Source organism: Notechis scutatus, chromosome 2, assembly GCF_049901735.1.
Source record: "Notechis scutatus isolate UNSWTSFEM ecotype Mainland chromosome 2, rNotScu1.2, whole genome shotgun sequence".
NCBI lineage: Eukaryota > Metazoa > Chordata > Lepidosauria > Squamata > Elapidae > Notechis > Notechis scutatus.
Genome location: NC_142010.1, coordinates 101,277,984 through 101,296,637, shown reverse-complemented (window position 1 = coordinate 101,296,637; position 18,654 = coordinate 101,277,984). Strand labels below are relative to the sequence as shown.

The window sequence follows — 18,654 nt, the reverse complement described above, 5'->3', positions numbered from 1 at the left end:
GTACTGTAATCTTCAATATTTCTCAATATTACTTGTATCACAAGGCTCACATATCACGAAGCGAACAGCCAGACTTGTGTCTTTTTATGATTTCCAAATTCCTCTGATGTGGCTCTTCTGAGTAAACCAGTACTCCAGAGATACTGCATCACCCAAGAATCCATTATGACATTTTGTCAGCCAGCCAAGAGCAAAACTGAAATGCACAGATTTGTTGTCTTTGACAATTCAGTGTCGTGACTGCATGCATATCTGAACAGTAAGCTTACTGTGTCCATCTATGGTCCCTCTAGACTTATTTCTATTCCTGACATGCCTCCTATCTATGGAACTGGATAATGGCAAAGCAGCATAACCAGATATTCCAGTTTCATCAATCATAGCCCAATTCTGTCAGCCTACAGTTTGGGATCAGCATCTGCAAGATGATGAGAGGTCTAACTACCTTAGCCTGAGATTCCATCTTCCACCACTCTATCCGGGCACTTTTAAAGAAATTTTAGACAATTTTCCATCATCATGTCTAGAGTATATCTATCATGAATTAGAAAGCCACTTAGATTTACGAAAATTTTTAGATATCTCCAACCTCCTCTACTTTCATTGTCTAATAAAAAAAAAAAAAAAAGTTCTCTTTAGCTCTTTATCTGCATGGCACAACAGGGTGTTGAACCTTATGATAAAATTGTTGCCCCTGATTCTTATTTTTCCTTTTGGTAACAAACTGGAGTTCACTGCTAAAATATCTTCTCATCTATGTAGCTGATAGAAATGGAAATCTACATCTGCTGGAAAATGTTTTAATGGTACCACGAAGTTCAGCTGAGCTCCACTAAGATATCTGCATTTTGACAAGAATGGGAATAATCTACAGATTCTTGTACAGACTTTAGATGAGAACGGAAGTCAGAATTGGATTGGGGCTATATGGTCCCCATTATTATTTTTTTGTATTATTTTCTAGCTGCTGCCTTCTCTTCCTCCCTCCCTTTTTAATATTACTGTAGTCCTACACATGCTGTTCTCTTTTTCATGAGAATAACACATTGCACAATATTTCCAGGAAATTATGGAAACTATTCCAAGAGTTATTCACTGAATACAAATAGCTCATTAAGATGCCCAATAGGATATAAGCAAAGTGGGCGTTGTTATTATTTTCTTCCTCTATTAATATGTGTCATTTTGCAAACTGGGACTTCATGTTGCAGAGATGAAGCTAGACATGACATGAAGTTGCATCTCTTTGTTCCAAAGGTGATCTGGGGTGGGTTTGTTAATTTAAAACAACAACAACAACAAAAACAAAGAATAATTTCTAAATCTGAACAGATACACAAGAGAGAGAAAGGGCTAATTCTTCTGTTCTTGATTGCCATATAGATCCAAGCTTCCGTTTTTCTTAAAATCAGGTATAATATTTCTATATTTGCTTTGGGATTCTTTGTTGGGAGCTCTGAATGCATAGGCATCCTCACACTCTCAGACTGTTATACACACATTCATCTGGAGAGAAAAGATCTCATCTCCTCTTGTCTGCCCTGGCAGACTGTCAGGAGCACAAGCTCCCCTCTAGGGGAAAAACTTGTCAGTACTTTACATCCCACCCCACAGAATCAGCTGCTAGCCACTGAGATCTGCATAGGGGATGGGGGGGGGGGCAATATGTGGTCCATCTGTGCTTTGAGTTAAGTTAACTTAAGAAGAAGAAGCCTGTGGCAAACCATCACATCTAGTTCGGCTCTGAGTACAGGATACTAAAATTTAGATTGCTACAATTGAATTAATGGCACTGTGTAATGACAGCTGGTATCCCTTAAGACCCCTGCATAGGTCTGTGAAATCAAAATTATTGGGCAGATATTGAAGATATCAGATGAATGTCATTCTTCTCATTATTTCTATTTCTTTAAAAAAAATAGGAGTTTTTTCAGGAAAAATATTTCATGTTAATATCTAACGGGTTTAATACTGTTGTTCTTGCATGATTCAATCAATATTCTACATTGCAACAGTTTCATTTTTAATAGAGTAAATATTGATAAATTTAGTCCATACAAACAAAAGCTCTTTTGGGGTCCTCCAAAAGCAAGAAGAGGTCCCAAGAGCAAAAAGTTTAAGAAACACTCTTATATACAAATATATATCCTGTAGATAGGAAAAAGTTAAGGAATGCCTGTCCCTGGAAACTGGAATTGGAGCATAGTTGATTTAGACATCTAAATCTGGCCAGATTTATTTCAAATATGTTTCAATAGTGCCAAAAGCCACAATAGTCTTCCAGTCCTTTTATTATCTCAGCCCAATATATGCCCATTGAATAATGGGTTCCTATAGCGAAGGAAAATAATTTTCTATATTTAAACTTTGGACTTTATTATTTAAGTTTTTTTCAAATTCTCATTCTAGTGGTTGAAACTATTACTATTTTGGCTTCCACTGACTTCATGGCTTTGAATATATTTCAATGGGTGCTCAACAATAGTTTCCTCGCTTCTTTGTTCCAGCTATCCTTGGAAAAGCCCTGGAGATAAACTGAAACCATCTCAGTGTCTAGCACAGCAGAGACAGGTGATCCCATACCCCTTGGCATTTTGTTCAAAAACACTGGGGGACATCAGGTTATCTATACTAGTAGTTAGACCTAATTCAAAAATCTATAGGCTTCTGTCATATTTTAGCTGCCTAAAAGCAGTTTCCATATGGTAAATATCCCTTTTCCTTCCACCTTTTTCTTCAGTTTATCACTCCTCCCCCCACACACATAAAAAGATCTGGAGAGCCTGAAGAGCAATAGCGCTGAGACTTATATACCGTTCCATAGTGCTTTACAACACTCTCTGAGCAGTTGACAATGTCAGCATATTGCCCCCAACAATCTGGGTTCTTATTTGACCGATCTCAAAAGGATGGAAGGCTGAATAAATCTTGAGCCGGTCAGGATCGAAGTACTGGTTGTGGGCAGCGTTGCCTGCAGTACTACATTCAAACCACCACCATAGTTTATATTGTTAAACCATAAGTCTTTAGAGTTATGCTGAGCATTCTTTCTCAAGTCAACACACCACTTCTAGAAGGAACCAATATGCCATTATAGTTATACAGACATCATCTCTAATGACTGACTTGCACCAACAGTCCCAGACCAGAAGGAAAGCTGTCAGACTACTGAGAAACAAGCAAGGCAGGAATTGAAATTACCATTTGTATTTCCATCTTAGCCCAGAGACTGGTCAAGTAGCAGAAAGAAAGCATTTGCTTAGTGGAATACTTTTTTTTTTTTTTTGGCAGATGCTGCTAGGAGTATTTCTAACACCAACAGTAAATTCTGCTTTTTCTATGTGGAACAAGCTAGCCAGAACATAGTTTGCAGATTTGTTTATTTTTTTGCTGCTAATTGAATAATTTTAATGCATGTGTATATATGTATATATAGTGGCAGGAGAAGAGAAGGCAAATTACCCAGAGTTGGTGACATATAAGTTCACAGATAAATAAAATATAAGTGATACTTGCTATATTTTTGCTCATAAAAGCTCTTAATATTTTTAAGTGTTTTAACTATTTCAATCCCAAATTCTGATTTCCCTCACTTGGGAAGCTGGTGTTTTGGAACCTTTTTAGTTGCATAGTGAAGTTTTGTGCAGTTGGCATTTTTACCTTTCGATATTAGTGAAGAAATATAACTAGGGCACAGGGATCTATACACTGTATGCCATATATATAGACTGTCTTGAAAACTATAGTTCAGAATAAAACAGCCAGTTTATGTTATTATTACTTCAAAAACTTTAAGGGATGGTACTACTAGAGAAATTTCCTTGGGCGTGGTCTTAACGTCTCCAGAGAAAACTTAGGTGGAATCAAATCTTTTGACATCAATTAAACACTTTTTAATTTCTAGGTTTTTCAAAGTTCTAAGTGAATTTGGTTTTATCTGTTTTTGCCATTTTATATGTCCACTGTCCTGTTCTTTTATTCCTGTTTCCTTTGATTATCAATTTTCTTGTTTTAATAGAGTTTGTTTTGTTGATTGCCCTGTAAGCAGCAATTCTGCACAAAGTAGGGCATTATCCACATTACATTGCATCCATCATCTTCAGTGGCAGGATTTAAAATCCATTATGCAGAAAATTATATCAAATCCACCCGAGGTCTCATTCTCAGAACCAGAACTTAAAGAGTTACCTTCTAATAATTAAAACTTGAGGTCCCTATTGTTCTTTAAACTCTGTGACCAAACAAAGTTGCCTCTTTTATTTTGTTATTGTTCAGCTTACTTTGTAAGAATAGATCAAGCTAAAAACACATTCAACATTGAGGCTTTTAAGACCATTCAAAATATCCAGGATACATTATACCTGAAGACTGAAGGCATTCAGGAGTAATGTATTCCCTTTAGATGCAGTATTTAGGAGTCCAATTTTCTGCAAAATAAACATGGCATTGGAGCAAGAGAAAATGACAGTATTAACACATATGCACATATGATACATTGTTTTGACCTTGAGACTCCAAAAGTAACCTCTGCATACCTGAAATATTATCATTTGAAAATGCTTGTATGTGAGTCATTTTGTAAATCACTTGTACCAGTATTCTAATCCTTTTAAATTAGAGATACGAAAATATCTTGAGGCTTTTACAAAGCATGTATACTATCATGCATGTTCTGTTCTGTTGCATGATAGAATTTTTCTTGAATATTCTTCTCAAAGTAAGCTTGTAAATGGACAAGATCTGAGATCTAGGAGAAGCTTGCCAGAAACATAAACACAAACTTTGAGATGATACATTACCATGTAGAATTTAACACACAACAAATGATGAGCACATTTAACATTCTAAGGCAGGTTATAACCTCAGAAATGGCATCCATATGTTACACTGCAATCATCTACAATGAGAATCCATTGCATTCACACAAAAGTTTCTACATGAGGGAGGGGAAACCATGTATTAGTATGGTTCCTGCTCATGTGGCAACTTCTGCAAACATATAAAGGCCTCCCCTCTGCAAGTCAATTATGCCATTTCTATGGAGGCAGACTTGTCAGTGATGTCACCAAAATAACTTAGGAAGCAGAGGGATTGCTATCATTTCTATCTATCATTTCTGAGATCTACACAGTGCAGTGTACTGTATTGCCTAAGCTGGGCTATAGGATACTCCAGTTATAATCCTTCTACTATAGATGTGAGTTTATACGCAAAGGAGTTGAAAAAAAAATGCTTCCTTTTCAGACAATGGAATGAAGAATAGAAAATTGATGTAGTTCTTTAAAGGCTATGGACCATTGCACACATTATTATTTTTCTCCTATACAGATATAATCCTAATATGGGGAAGGTAGGGAGAGTATTACATTGTCATTTCAAATCAGGCCAAGTGTATATGTCACTATAATTATGCTTATCTGGAAGTCACTTCCAAAAATATATAATCAGAAAAAAATAGACAAATGTGTGATTCACACACAATGGTGTAAACAAGTAGGCATATTTTTCTTTGTATTTTTTTCCCTGGCGGTTGGCGGAGGAAGAGACATGATCCTAATTGATTTGCACATGTGTTTTTGTTTGGGGTAGAAGATCTTTGAGGAACAGGTTGATTTATCACTGTGTATATGATTTGTCAGCATGAAGAATACTGCCCAAGGAAATATCATTTTTCCCCTCCACGTAGTCGCTGTTGATTTATCAGGACATCAGGACACCTATTTCTTATTAAAGTGGGCTCCTTAGAGAAATTAAAGAAATGGCCATCAAACAAGACTCTCTCCCTGTACATATATAGCGTATTCCTTTCTTTTCTGGCCTTTGCTGATACCCAGGATCCCTGAAGAATGTGTTCACAAAGGCTCCCTATGAGCAGGCACTTTCTAGGCTGGGTGATGCACTGATTTAGTCATTCTGGGTTTAGGATGCTTTTCTGTGGAGCCAGACAGGCCTTTCCTTTACCCAAGGGCAATGCTGAAGTTTGTCATATCCTCTTATTCTTGGCAGCTGCTGCAAAACCCATTCCTTGAAGAAAAATGCTTAGTGACAGACACAGCGCTACATTGGTAGAGGCAATCTAAGAGATTTCAAGGCCAGCCTAGATAAAAATGGGAGAAGAATGTTTCTCAACAGTTTCCGAGTCAAAAATGCATCATCAGAACAATGATGAAGAGAAATCTACCAGTGTTGCTTTGCTTTTCAGTCAAGAAAGCAGTTTTATGGCCAGATACAGTTTTGGAATTTGCCATGTCTGTCACTCATAATTTCTCCAATTTTCTTAGAAATAACACGTTCAGAGACCATATTCCCAATAAAGAGAAATATTTAAAATCTTCTCCAAAACTGAGATAATCAGCCTAAGGCAACAAATCCTTCTATTGTTGTCTATGGACACTTTCCACCCAAGTATAAAAAATCAAAAACTTGGCTTCCCACCATTTTGCTACAGAGAAAAACAAAACACTGAAAACAGAGCACAAAACCTAAAGTAGTATTAACATAATATAAGAGCAAAAAATACCCTCCCCCAAATTCTATTCACATCTAGGCTGTTTTCTATTATTACCCATGCCCCACAGCCCTTCTCTCTCTCAAAAATATTAGTGTAACCTTAAGATACCATAAAGTCAGAGTCCTTCCTCCTGAAGAAAATAGTAGTCAAGAACCAGAACTGTATAAGAAATACTAAATTTAACCTTAATAAAAATAAATGATCATTGTATTGAGCAAGAACTAATAATGGCATGCTAGCAAATTTGCAGAAAGATGAACTAGCAAAGACACAATGAACAGAATTAAACATATACACCTCCCCCCCCCAACCATATTTTTTTTTCATTCAGAATTGCTGGAAACGTTTTTCTGAAAACGTTATTTCACTTGCATTGTACATAGGAATAGGGAGCTTTATGCAGCTCCACCTTTTGAATTTTAAAAGTGAAAAGTGGGCACTCTCACAAAATGGCTGCCAGGATGAACGTAGTCAGAAAATACTGATTTAATGGAAAGTAAATTGGTAAAACCTGTTTCCCGCTATTTCTCTATCCTTATGAGGAATCCTGTAGCACTTTTCAGTCTATCTTTGCTTTTGACTGGGCAATTGAGTGTATTTTGAAGTAAACCAGTCATGCATGATTTTCATTTTCTAAAAATGTCCACAAAACCCATATGGAGCCCAGAGATATTCTTGGAAATATAATATTCTATATAATTGTCCATTTCACAGCTTTTAGCTCAGGATTCCCAGGACAAGTCTGAGATATTTACAGGTGCAAATATACATACCTCCCCCCCTCCCCCAAAGGGCAAGGAAAAATAAACACATACGTTTAACTTAATTTGAACAATACAAATAATTACTGGCTAAAATGGCCACATTCACCAAGCTAATTGACCCTCATCTGGATATATCCAATCATTCCTTCACACATAGATATTTTGTTTTCTCCTTCAAAAGAATCTAGAAAAAGAAAGGGGGACACAAAATAGAAAATAGTATATTCTGCTGAAAAATGGCTGTGGCTGTGAGTTAGCTGGCATCTAATGTACTCCCAGCCAACTCCTATATTAAAATTGCAGAAAGCATACACAGTGTTCAGGGCAGCTAGCAAAAACAAAAACAAAACCTCCCACATAATTAATTGTTTGTTTATTAAACTTCAGCAAACTACAAAACTGTTAACTGGCAATACCAGGTGCTACAGATATGCGCTAGCATTTAAATATTGCAACTCATCTATTGTCTCCCTCTCCCTCTCCCAAACCTTTATAGCTTTTTATTCCACTTGATAGTCTATAGTTATTCCAAATGCAATTGAATTTCAAATTTCTAGGTTCTATCCTATCACAAGACCCTAAAATGGACACCTAACATCAAAAATGTCATCAAAAAAGCACAACAGAGAATGTTCTTTCTGCGCCAACTCAGAAACCTCAAACTGCCCAAGGAGCTGCTGATAACAGTTCTACAGAGGAATCACTGAGTCTGTCAACTGCACCTCTATAACTGTCTGGTTTGGCTCTGCAACTCAGCAAGACAGACACAGACTTCAGAGGATAATTAGGACTGCAGAAAAAATAATTACTACCAACCTGCCTTCCAGTCAAAAAGTGGGCTGTGAAAATATTTACAGGCTTCTCACATCCTGGACATAAACTGTTTCAACTCCTACCCTCAAACGATGCTATAGAGCACTGCACACCAGAACAACTAGACACAAGGACAGTTTTTCCCCTAACGTCATCACTCTGCTAAACAAATAACTCCCTCAACACTGTCCAACTATTTACAAAGTCTGCACTACTATTACTACTAATCTTCTTATCATTCCTTATCACCCAACCCCTCTCACTTGTGACTGTATGACTGTAACTTTGTCGCTTGTATCCTTACAATTTATATGGACTGTTTCCTAGTACGATTTGATTGCTTATTTGTACCCTATGACTATCATTAAGTGTTCTACCTTATGATTCTTGACTCTTGAATGTATCTTTTCTTTTATGTACACTGAGAGCATTTGCATGAAGACAAATTCCTTGTGTGTCCAAGCACATTTGGCCAAAAAAGAATTCTATTCTAATTTATTCCCTTTTTCCCTTTAAAGATATATGCATAAGCTTTGCTTTTAAATAACTTTATGTACTATGTGACAGATTGGGTTGCTCCTGTTCCATAATCACATGGGATTTTACCTCCATTTTTGTTGGAATAAAATGTTTTGCAGATAAGTAGCTATGTGGTGCTTTTTCACCAAAAATCCTTCAGTAAACTTTGCATCAACCAAAAAATACCTTATTGTGCTTAACAGCCTTTTTCGATTTTACTCAGGGTTATTGCTTAATATTCAGAAGTTGTGGGTGCTCCATCACTGGAGGTTTTTAAGAAGAGATTGGAGAGCCATTTGTCTGGAATTATATAGCATGAGGCATAATAATGCTTGGGCATGAAGTTAGACTAGAAGACCTCCAAGATCCTTTCAAACTCTGTTATTCTGTTGTTCTTTGTGTTTTGTGCCTTCATTCTTCATGTTGTCCTCAAATTCCAGGATGCAATATTCTCCCCAATATTGGACCTTAATAACTTGATTTTTCTGTTAAACTTGTTTTCTATATAAAAACAGGACAATTAGAATTTTTCTAATATTTTACTCTTATTGGCTAAGAGGTGGGTGCAGCTATACTTTGAGTTGCAGGCTATGAGCATTACAAAGTAGTTTCCCCCCATCTTTTATTTTGATTGGCATGGGATCCCATAAGACTGAAAATACAAGTTCCAATAGCTGACGGGCTTATTTGAATTCAACCTTGGGAAACCTGTTCCTTTTTCCATTAGCTTTTAAACAACAGTCATATCTTGATTCCTTTGTTTCTTGCAAGGACAAACATTCAGTCCAATTGCTAAGTCCTTAACCCTTATTTTCTTCATAGCAGACACATCTCTGGAACTAAATCTTCTAAGCCATTTTGCAGGATTATTATTATGTATGCATCCTGCTATTTTGTCTGCCTCGGATTACATAACTCCAGCAAATTAGCTTCACTGTGCTTTTCCATCAACACTACTTCATGTGTCTTGGTAACAATGTGACTTTATTTTTAAGCACAATTTTACAGACCCATTACATAAAAACATAAGCAATCTGCATACAATTCATGTATATAATATACTTCTTGAAATATTTCTCCTTTCATGATGATCTATTAGGCATTTCAGTTTAACGCTACTCTTTCCATAGCTATCAACATTCAATGTCTTAATTTAACTTTTCCTTGTTAAGGTTCATCAAGACTTAAAAGCACATCTTTGTTGTGGATATATTGATTTGATGCACTATCTAGAAGAAAACATTTTGTTTTCAAATTCAGAACCATATCCAACGGCAAGTAAACATTTATTTGCTGTTTCTTTGCATCTCATTTTTTTTTGCAATTCCTCGGCAGTCTTGACTTTTCTTTTATGACATTTGATCTCATTATTTCTTTTATGAGTCTTAGCATTGTAAAGTCTGCATTCTCTTTTAATATGTCCCTTTCTTTTACAGTAATGATGGATGACATTTCTCCCTTTTTTTCTGGTTCACAGAATTCCCTTCAGTTGCATCTTTCTAATCATGCTAGTATGCTTCCACCTTCTCATTTTCTATTCTCAAAGAAAATTTTATGAGGAAGGTTGATTAACTTTTCCATGTGTCTGTACTCTTTTGGTAATGAAATAAATATCAATTCCTTGATTAAATTGTCCGAAAGCTTCATACTATTTTTATTGTCTTCTGAACAGAGAGATACTCGGTCACATATTCCATTGAACTTCCATCCACTGATAATTTTAGATTTATGAGTTTATTTAACATTACAGTTGGTCATTATAAGCATAAATATGTCTTATTTTGTCCCAGATCTCCTTTCTTAAGCACTACTGTAAATCAACTTAGGCTGGTCAAGTTCAGCCTCAAAATTATTTCATAATTCAGTAATCTATCCTTTTTCATCCAAGTTGTCCTGATTTGTGTTCATTCTGGACATAGCATCTCAAGAACTTCTGAGAGGTCCACCTTTTCAAATAGTATCTCCATCTTCATGCTGGAGAATAAGTACTTTTTTCCATCTTCAAGAGCAAGATGTTCCAGTTGCAATGTCACTCTGCCATTTTCAAAAGCTTTATGCTAGTTTTGTAGGTGGTTAAAAAGTGTTCCTGGATTACAGCACTTAAATCATAGTACCGTGATGGTGAACCTATATGGTACACATGCCAGAAGTGGCACACAGAGCCATCTCTCCAGGCACGCCAGCTGTTACCTGTTGCTCTTCCGGTTTCCAGTGTGCGCATGCATGCTGGCCAGCTGGTCTTCGTGTGCAACATGTGCACCAGAAACCAGAAGACCAGATGGTGCGCACATGTGCGCCGGGAGCTGCTCTTCCGGTTTCTGGCACTCTCATGCGCACGCACCAGGAGCTGTTCTTCTGGTTTCCAGTGCTCCCCTTTGCAAACACGCACTCCCATTTCAGCACTCGATGCCAAAAAGGTTCACCAACACTGTCTTCATAAGTATCCATGAAGAGTGGTCCTTAGGTGCTGATTCAGTATATGCTTGACCAAATGCCTGAAAACAGGATGGGACATGTTGTGCGTATAGTGTATTGGGGTACTCTGATCACACAGAATTAAGTTCTGGCTCCCTGCTGGGCCCACTATCTTTTTTTCTTGACAAATTATAATGGATAATATCCAGTTTAGCTTGCACCTAACACACTCCCAGTCAGTCTCTCTATCTAGTTCAGCAGAGATACATACAGCTTGATATTTATTAAACATCAGCTAACATCAAAACAATTAAATGACATAAACAAGACAAAAGGCAGGCAAAACAAGGAGAGAGGAGGGGGGGAAAGAGACAAAGAGATGAATAAGCAAGAATTTATAGTACACATCTATCAAAAGATACAGAACTTTCCAGAGTCACAGGGAAAGCATGAAGAATGCCAAAAGTAGCTTTTGGTTGTTCCAGCTTTAACTCTTTGATGTACATTGCAGAAGCAGTACAGAGGGGAAAATAGGCCACCATATGATGATCTCTCCTTAATTAACTCCAGACAGATCTCTCTCCTCTATTGACACAAAACAGTCAAGCAGAAAGCATTACCCTAATCAAGAAACTACCAAGGAGAAAATCACACATCCACCAAAATTGGCAGAGCAAGGTACTGTATATTGTATAACCAGAAGCAAACCCCACGCTCATTATCACTGATAATGTTACATAGTTGGTTAACAAAACATCTGCAAGCAAACGACCCAGCTCAGAGAGCATCAAGATCTCCACATTCAACCTTTATGTTATCTTCTCTTGGGATAGCTTCTCTATTCTGCACCACACAGGAGACAGGATGATGTTACCCAATAGATTCAATGGGTAAGGAAAGGTTAGTGGAAAACAAAACTGGATGGCTGGCAGAAGGGATAACTGGGCAGAGAAATAAAACAGTGAGCACCACTGTTTCACAATGGGGTAAATTCCAGAAGGGAAGAAATCCTTCCTAAGCAAAGATTGACTTTTAGGTTAATCTTCAAAGGCATCTATATTTTTTCAATAAAGATGTCTGAAGACATTTGCAGAACCTCCCTCCACCTTTGTTTTCAACAGTCTCTATTGTTACAATAAGACAATATATTATATTCTATGCAGAGAACCAGAAACACATTGAGAAGGGATGCTAACAATTAGAACACTAAACCAAGTGCCTCTGTACTAATTAATGAATGGCTTGAACATCCGTAAAATGAGGTAGACTTAGAAACTACACATGAAACAACTTTTGTCTGCTACAGTAAGTTGAGGAACATGGAAAAATCAAGAATTAAGACACAATTGGGAAGTTTGGTCTAATCTGTATCTGATTTAATAGCTCTCTTACACAATGTAAACCAAATCTTAAATACAAACTTGGCATAAACTGTATTAGTATGCCTATCAAAATTTCTAAAAATTCCAGAACAAATAAAAGCCTTACAATGGGTAACACTATATGCAATAAAAATATAAATGAGTGAAAAATTTAAATCCTGAAATGTACAGCTAGGTTCCAAGAAGGTTTGGCAACTCATTAACCTATGTATTTATCCTGTTGCTAGCATTAAAATATAGACATTGTGTTAGCAACACTGCATGCTGGAACTTTTGCAAGATGAAGGATCACAAAGTAGCAATAGGAAAACCCTTATCGGCCATGTAAAAGCAACTAAAAATATTGGCTTCTTTGCTGCTGCTTATAAATTATAGTCTGAATTAGTTGGATGTGACAATGAAGAACATTTCATAAGACAACTATTTCACTGGATGACTAAGTCTGAATATCTAATACCAACCAAAGGCTAAACACAGTCATCCCTACTGGGAGTTCATACCTGAGAGACACATTTAGAGTTTTGAGAGAAAGGTGTGGGTATGCTCTACATAATAGTTGACAGCATAGTGTGGGTGCTCTGACACAAATGTCAATTCACCAGTGAGAGAGAGAAAAAATCCCAGCCCTTAAAATATTCTCTACTACCTTCAAATACAACTAAGGCTAACCTTGCTTAGCTTATCAGAATAACCAAATTCAGCTAGGTGCTGCTTTTCCTATTTACTTATTAATAAATAAACAAGCCATTTCCACACAAAAGCACACACATGGTTGTAGCAACCTGCCATATTTATTTTCAAGAAGTATCTGTGGAACCTATGAAGTCCTGTAAAAAAAATTTTTTTTTAAAAAAAGATGACATTAGTGCTTGTACGATGCTGGGTTTTTAAAATCACAGAATTTAAAATTACAGTTTATTAAAAACAAGTGAGCTGGGAAATCTGTTGAGTCCAAAGGAAATTTCCACCTACTCACTAATGTTCATAACTGGCACACTGGTTGCTCTTGCTCTAGACCAGGGGTGTCAAACTCGATTTCATTGAAGACTGCATCAGGGTTATGTTTGACCTCGGGGGGGGGGGGCTAGGGGGCATGGCCAACTCGACATCCCTCATGTTGGTGGCGCCTGTGGTGGCCCGAGTGCTCTGCCACGGGCTCCTGAGCTCCATTTCTGGCTGCAACAGCCTCCTGTAACCCTCTGCCAGAGAAAACGGCGCTCGGGGGGGACATGTGCCATGAGCTCCGTTTTCACTGGCAGAGGTGCCATCGGCCAGTCCTTCACCATTTCTAGGGCATCCCCGTGGGCCAGATCTAAGCACCTCTTAGATCTGGCCCACGGGCCTTGAGTTTGACATCCCTGCTCTAGTGTTCATACAAAATCACAATTTGTTCAACAAACTGCACTAAAAAAAATACAGTGAGTCCCCCCCGCCCCAGTTATGGACTTTGGCACTAAACGCATGATCAATAGTAAACTTTTCAGCACATAAACTTACGACAGTTCTAAATTAGTATACAGTTTGACAGCAGATTTTTGATTGGCAGATAAAATTCTTCCTATCTGCTTCAAGTCTCCTGATCTTCGTCTGCTTCAATTTCTGACAGGTATTTTTCCTAGACTGAAACACTTTTGGTTGTGTCTGTAGATGATCCATGGCAGAGCCACAATGGCAGTGGTGCATCCATCCTTACGTTGTGTGTCCTCTTGGTGACTTTTGATAGTGTTGATCATGGTTTCCTTCTGAGCCGGTTTTGTGGAGTGGGGATTTTACAATAGCTTTCTTCCTGTTTCCAGAGACAGCTTCAGATTCTGTTAGTAGTAGAGGGGGACTGATCATTCCTCAGGTCCCTCCTTTATGAGATGCCATAAGACTCTATTCTCTTTTCCCTCCTTTTCAACATCTACATGAAACTGCTGGGTGAGACTACCCTCCAATTTGAAGTTTGGTATGAACAGATCTTAACAGATAATCAGAGTTGGAAGGGACCTTGTAGGTCATCTAGTCCAACCCCCTACTCAAACGGGAGATCCTACACCATTTCTGACAACTGGCAGTCCAATCTCTTCTTGAAAGTCTCAACTGATGGCGCTCTCACAACTTCCGAGGGCAAGCTGTTCCATTGGTTGATTGTTCTCACTGTCAGAAAGTTTCTCCTTGTTTCCAGGTTGAATCTCTCCTTGTTCAGTTTCCATCCATTATTCCTTGTCTGGCCTACAGGCGCTTTAGAAAATAGCTTGACCCCTTTCTCCCTGTGGCAGCCCCTTGAATATTGGAAGACTGCTATTACGTCTCCCCTGGTCCTTCTCTTTACTAGACTAGCCAAGCCCAGTTCCTGCAACCGTTCTTCGTATGTTTTAGTCTCCAGTCCCCTAATCATCCGAGTTGCTCTTCAGTAGTATGCTATTGATGTCTAATTGTATCTTTTCACTCCAGGACAGCCAAATGAGGCTGTTGAGATTTTGTCCCAGTGTTTGGAGGCTGTACATGTTTGAATGGGGAGGAACCATTTCTGACTATCAAGATCAAGTATTTGGGCCAACCATATCTGGGGATATCCCACCTTTAATCTTGGAAGCATTGGTACTTCCTCATTCAAGGGTAGTGGGGTAATTTGGGAGTCATCCTAGACTCACAGGTCCTGCTTGAGCAGGTGGCAGTTGTGATGAGGAAAGCATTTGCACGGCTTCATCTGGGGTGCCAGTTGTGTTCTTATACAGGGATAGACAGTTTTCCACACCTTGGTTACCTTGTGGCTTGACAACTGCAATGCACTTTATTTGTGGCTGCCCTTGAAGACCATCTGGGAGCCTCAACTGGTTCAGAATGCAACTGGGAGGCAGTGATAGGCGTGACTTGGTATCCTCATGTAACACCTCTGCTTTGCAAGTTGTACTGGATATCAGTTTACTTCCGGATGCAGTTCAAGGACCTGGCTGTCACCTATAATATAGGATACGGTTACTTGATGGATTGCCTGTCTCCCTTATATCTGCCTGGCTAATCCAATCTGGCAGGGTTGGCACTCTCCAGCGTCCTTCACTTAAACAGATCTCAGAAGTGTTCCTTGTCTGAGAACATTGTTTGCCCTTTGGAGTGAAGTCTCCCTCCGCTCCCCCCAAGATTTTAACAGCCCTGCCCTGCTGGTGTCTTGAAAGGTCTTGAAGATCTGGCTCTTCCCCCCTGCCTTTGGCAAGCCTGGTTGTTTTTTCCCTTTTTTTGCACCATTTGGTTTTGTCATTTCTACCATCTTTATTCTTTTTTATTTTCCTTGTTTTTTACGATTTGCAAATAGTCCAGAACCACCGGTAGTCAGGCAGCACATAAAATTAATTAATTATCATTATGATTATCAGACTGGGATATTATCCATGTCCTGTGTGACCTCGTTAGACTGATGTCAGCATTTCATTTTGAAAAAGATCCCAACCTAGAGCTTGCATTATGCACCCAGGACATTGAATTGACCAGAACATGGGTGTGAAATGGCTACCAGTTTGTCCCAAAATCAGGGGGGCTTCCTAAAGGCCCCCTCTTTTGTAAAGGAAGACGAGATGTTTTCAATCCTTGTTTCCAGGTTCCAGAAGTAACTTCTTTCTCTAGCTGGTCTTGTCCTATTCTTCTCCTCATCTAATCCCTTATGAATAACTGAGACAGGTTTCTTTTAGTTTGAGCCTGATAGCAATAGCAGTTAGACTTATATACCGTCCCTTAGTGCTTTACAGCACTCTCTGGGTGGTTTACAATGTCAGCATATTGCTCCCAATAAGATGGTTCCTCATTTTATGAATTTTGGAAGAATAGAAAGCTGAGTCAACCTTGAGCCCCATTAGGATTGAACTCCAGGCTGTGAGCAGAGTTTGCCTGAATATAACTAGGATTCTTCCTCTGTACCATCTCTTTGCTAATTCTTAGAATTTAAGGACTATTTTATGTTGGACCCATTGTTAATTTTGCTAGTGTGTGCATGTGTAGGAAAGATTTAAAATAAAAGAGAATAAAATGCCTATTTTGGGAAATTCATATTGGGAGTTCCAGAAAGAAAACCAGGAAATAATTATACTCTGTGGGGAAATTTGTTATTGTCCTAGACATTTTGCAAATGCTGGCGATAGAACCATAGCATCAGTATCTCACACTGGGATGGCTCATCTCCTCAGCAAAATCTTTGCACCTTTCCTCCACTAGAGAAAAAATAGGAAATTGTTTTCTACGTTCTTTTAATCCACAGCTTTATAATGCTGAGTTTTGCTACTTTGCCCCTTGAGTTTTTTTTCTTTTCCTTTCCATTGTGTTTATTTTAATGAGATTTTAGGTAGTAAATAAAAGACAGAAGAGAGAAATGGTCTCAAATCAATTAACCTTAAGCTTAAAATGGCTCTAGCAAGTCAGGATTTAGGATTGTAAGTGTGAGAGCTAAACATTTACCTCTGCAGGTAAATGTTTAGAAGCACATGGCTGGGTGGGAGATCCAATCCAATCTTCTTATCTCAGAAGAAATAAGGGGAGCCCAGAAATGGAATGGGCAGAAAAAATGGGATATAGAGAAAAGGTAAAAGCTATTGCAGTGGATGTCCTTCAATAAGCCTAGGCCCGAATGTCAATTCTATATATATATACATATGGTTTTGTGGGAGGACAATGAGAGAAAGAGCTTAAAAACCCTTATAGTTCTTTCTCCCATTCTCATCACAGTAACAAGATGGGTTGTCATCCTAGTTTAAAGTTCATCTGGTCCAGAATGTTGTTCATGTGATACTCAAAACTATGAACATATATGTTCCATTTAAATAGATCCTTCTTGTTAAATCCTCCATCCATTTGTCTTATTTAAGCCTTTCTTTTACCTTCTGAGATTTTTTCAACCATGTTGAACTACATTCCTTAGCCAAAATCACCAGCAAATTAAATTTTTTGGAGCTCGGCACATTCAGGTCGTGTTTGGATTGGTAAAGGTAGCATCATCTTTTCCTGAAATGATGATGATAATGGTAAGTCACGTAGTGCATTTTATAAGTTAATTACACACTTCTTTTGGGCTGTCCTAATATTTGGAGAAAGAAATTAATATAATTATATAATCCCCATCATACCCACTTACTTTTTAACAGAAATATATGGGTTTCCAAATTTAGCTTTTTCATGACAGAGGAGCAAAAGATGCACAGTCTCCCCTTTTTCTGTCCAAAGATGATTTCTTTCTTAATTCTTCCAATCTTCCTAGATTGCTCATACACTTGACTTTGTAGTAACAGTAGGAAGGGGAACAGAAATTGCAGGTGAAGACTAAAGACTAGTGATAAGAGAGAGAAATAGAGATCTAGTTTATCCAGGTTTGTTTCCCTGCGTAGCTGTTCCATTGTCTATTTTGGTCATGAAGGCTTTTTTTTCTTTTTAATGTGCTGGAATCTTCAACAGAAGCAGTGTTTCTTGCATATGATCTGATACGAAGCTATGACACGGCAGACACTAATTTCCTTGTCAGTTTAATGACACAACCATTGTGGGTGACATGGTGCTATCTCAAATTTGTTCTTGCACACACACACACACAAAAAGGCACTCGTTTCCGAGAAGGTATTAGAATCTCAAATCCATAGAAACCTTATAGCTCCTTAAAACTAGAATGGCAAATTGTGCACTGTTGGGAGAGTTGAGTGGCTGCTTTCTTACTGCCAAGCTGGTCTCAGTTCACCAAGAAAAAGATATAGGCTGTTATAGGTGAAAATTTGGTTATTACACCTGAGGATGTGAAGAGCTAAACTGAAGCCATTTTGTGTTCACAGTCTGAACTTTTGAAGCTCAGAACATTTATATGTAATGTGTTTTCTGCTAGGAATAATACAATATTGTAAAACTATGTACTTGGCATAAGTTAGAGGTATGTGCTGGGGCACTCTGACATTAGACGTCACATTAAGACAGGGGTTCCCAACCTGGGGTGCTCGAACCCCCTGGGGGTGCAAGACAATATTCCAGGGGGTGCGAGAAAAGTCCAGGTAATTTTTATTTATTTTTATTTTTATTTATTTATTTATTTATTATGCAATGGATTAACTTTGTTTTCATTTTAGAGTTAAGTATCGTTATTTAGTGACCGTCACATACATAGCTGAAAAGATTCAATCCTACCATATATTTAACGCGTTCAGTAGTTCCTAAAGTCTAAATTTCAGGGGGTGCGAGGTTCGAGTGAAATTTCTTTAGGAGTGCGGGGCGAAAAAAAGGTTGGGAACCACTGCATTAAGAG

At 38.1% G+C, this 18,654-nt stretch overlaps 1 protein-coding gene across 11 annotated transcripts in view; it reads right to left on the bottom strand.

The window, feature by feature from the left end:
• ADGRL1 (adhesion G protein-coupled receptor L1) overlaps positions 1 to 18,654 on the bottom strand; it is a 150,450-nt gene that overhangs the window by 93,732 nt on the left and 38,064 nt on the right. For 5 of the 11 annotated variants that reach the window (XM_087955590.1, XM_087955577.1, XM_087955583.1 and 2 more), the window contains exon 1: positions 8,092 to 8,273. The exons of 4 other annotated variants lie outside the window; for them this stretch is intronic. The gene's annotated coding sequence lies outside the window, so the exon portion shown is untranslated. Of the gene's footprint in view, positions 1 to 4,354; positions 4,428 to 8,091; positions 8,274 to 18,654 lie in introns of those variants that run through there. 2 more of the 11 variants (XM_087955580.1, XM_087955579.1) reach the window with 2 other exon arrangements.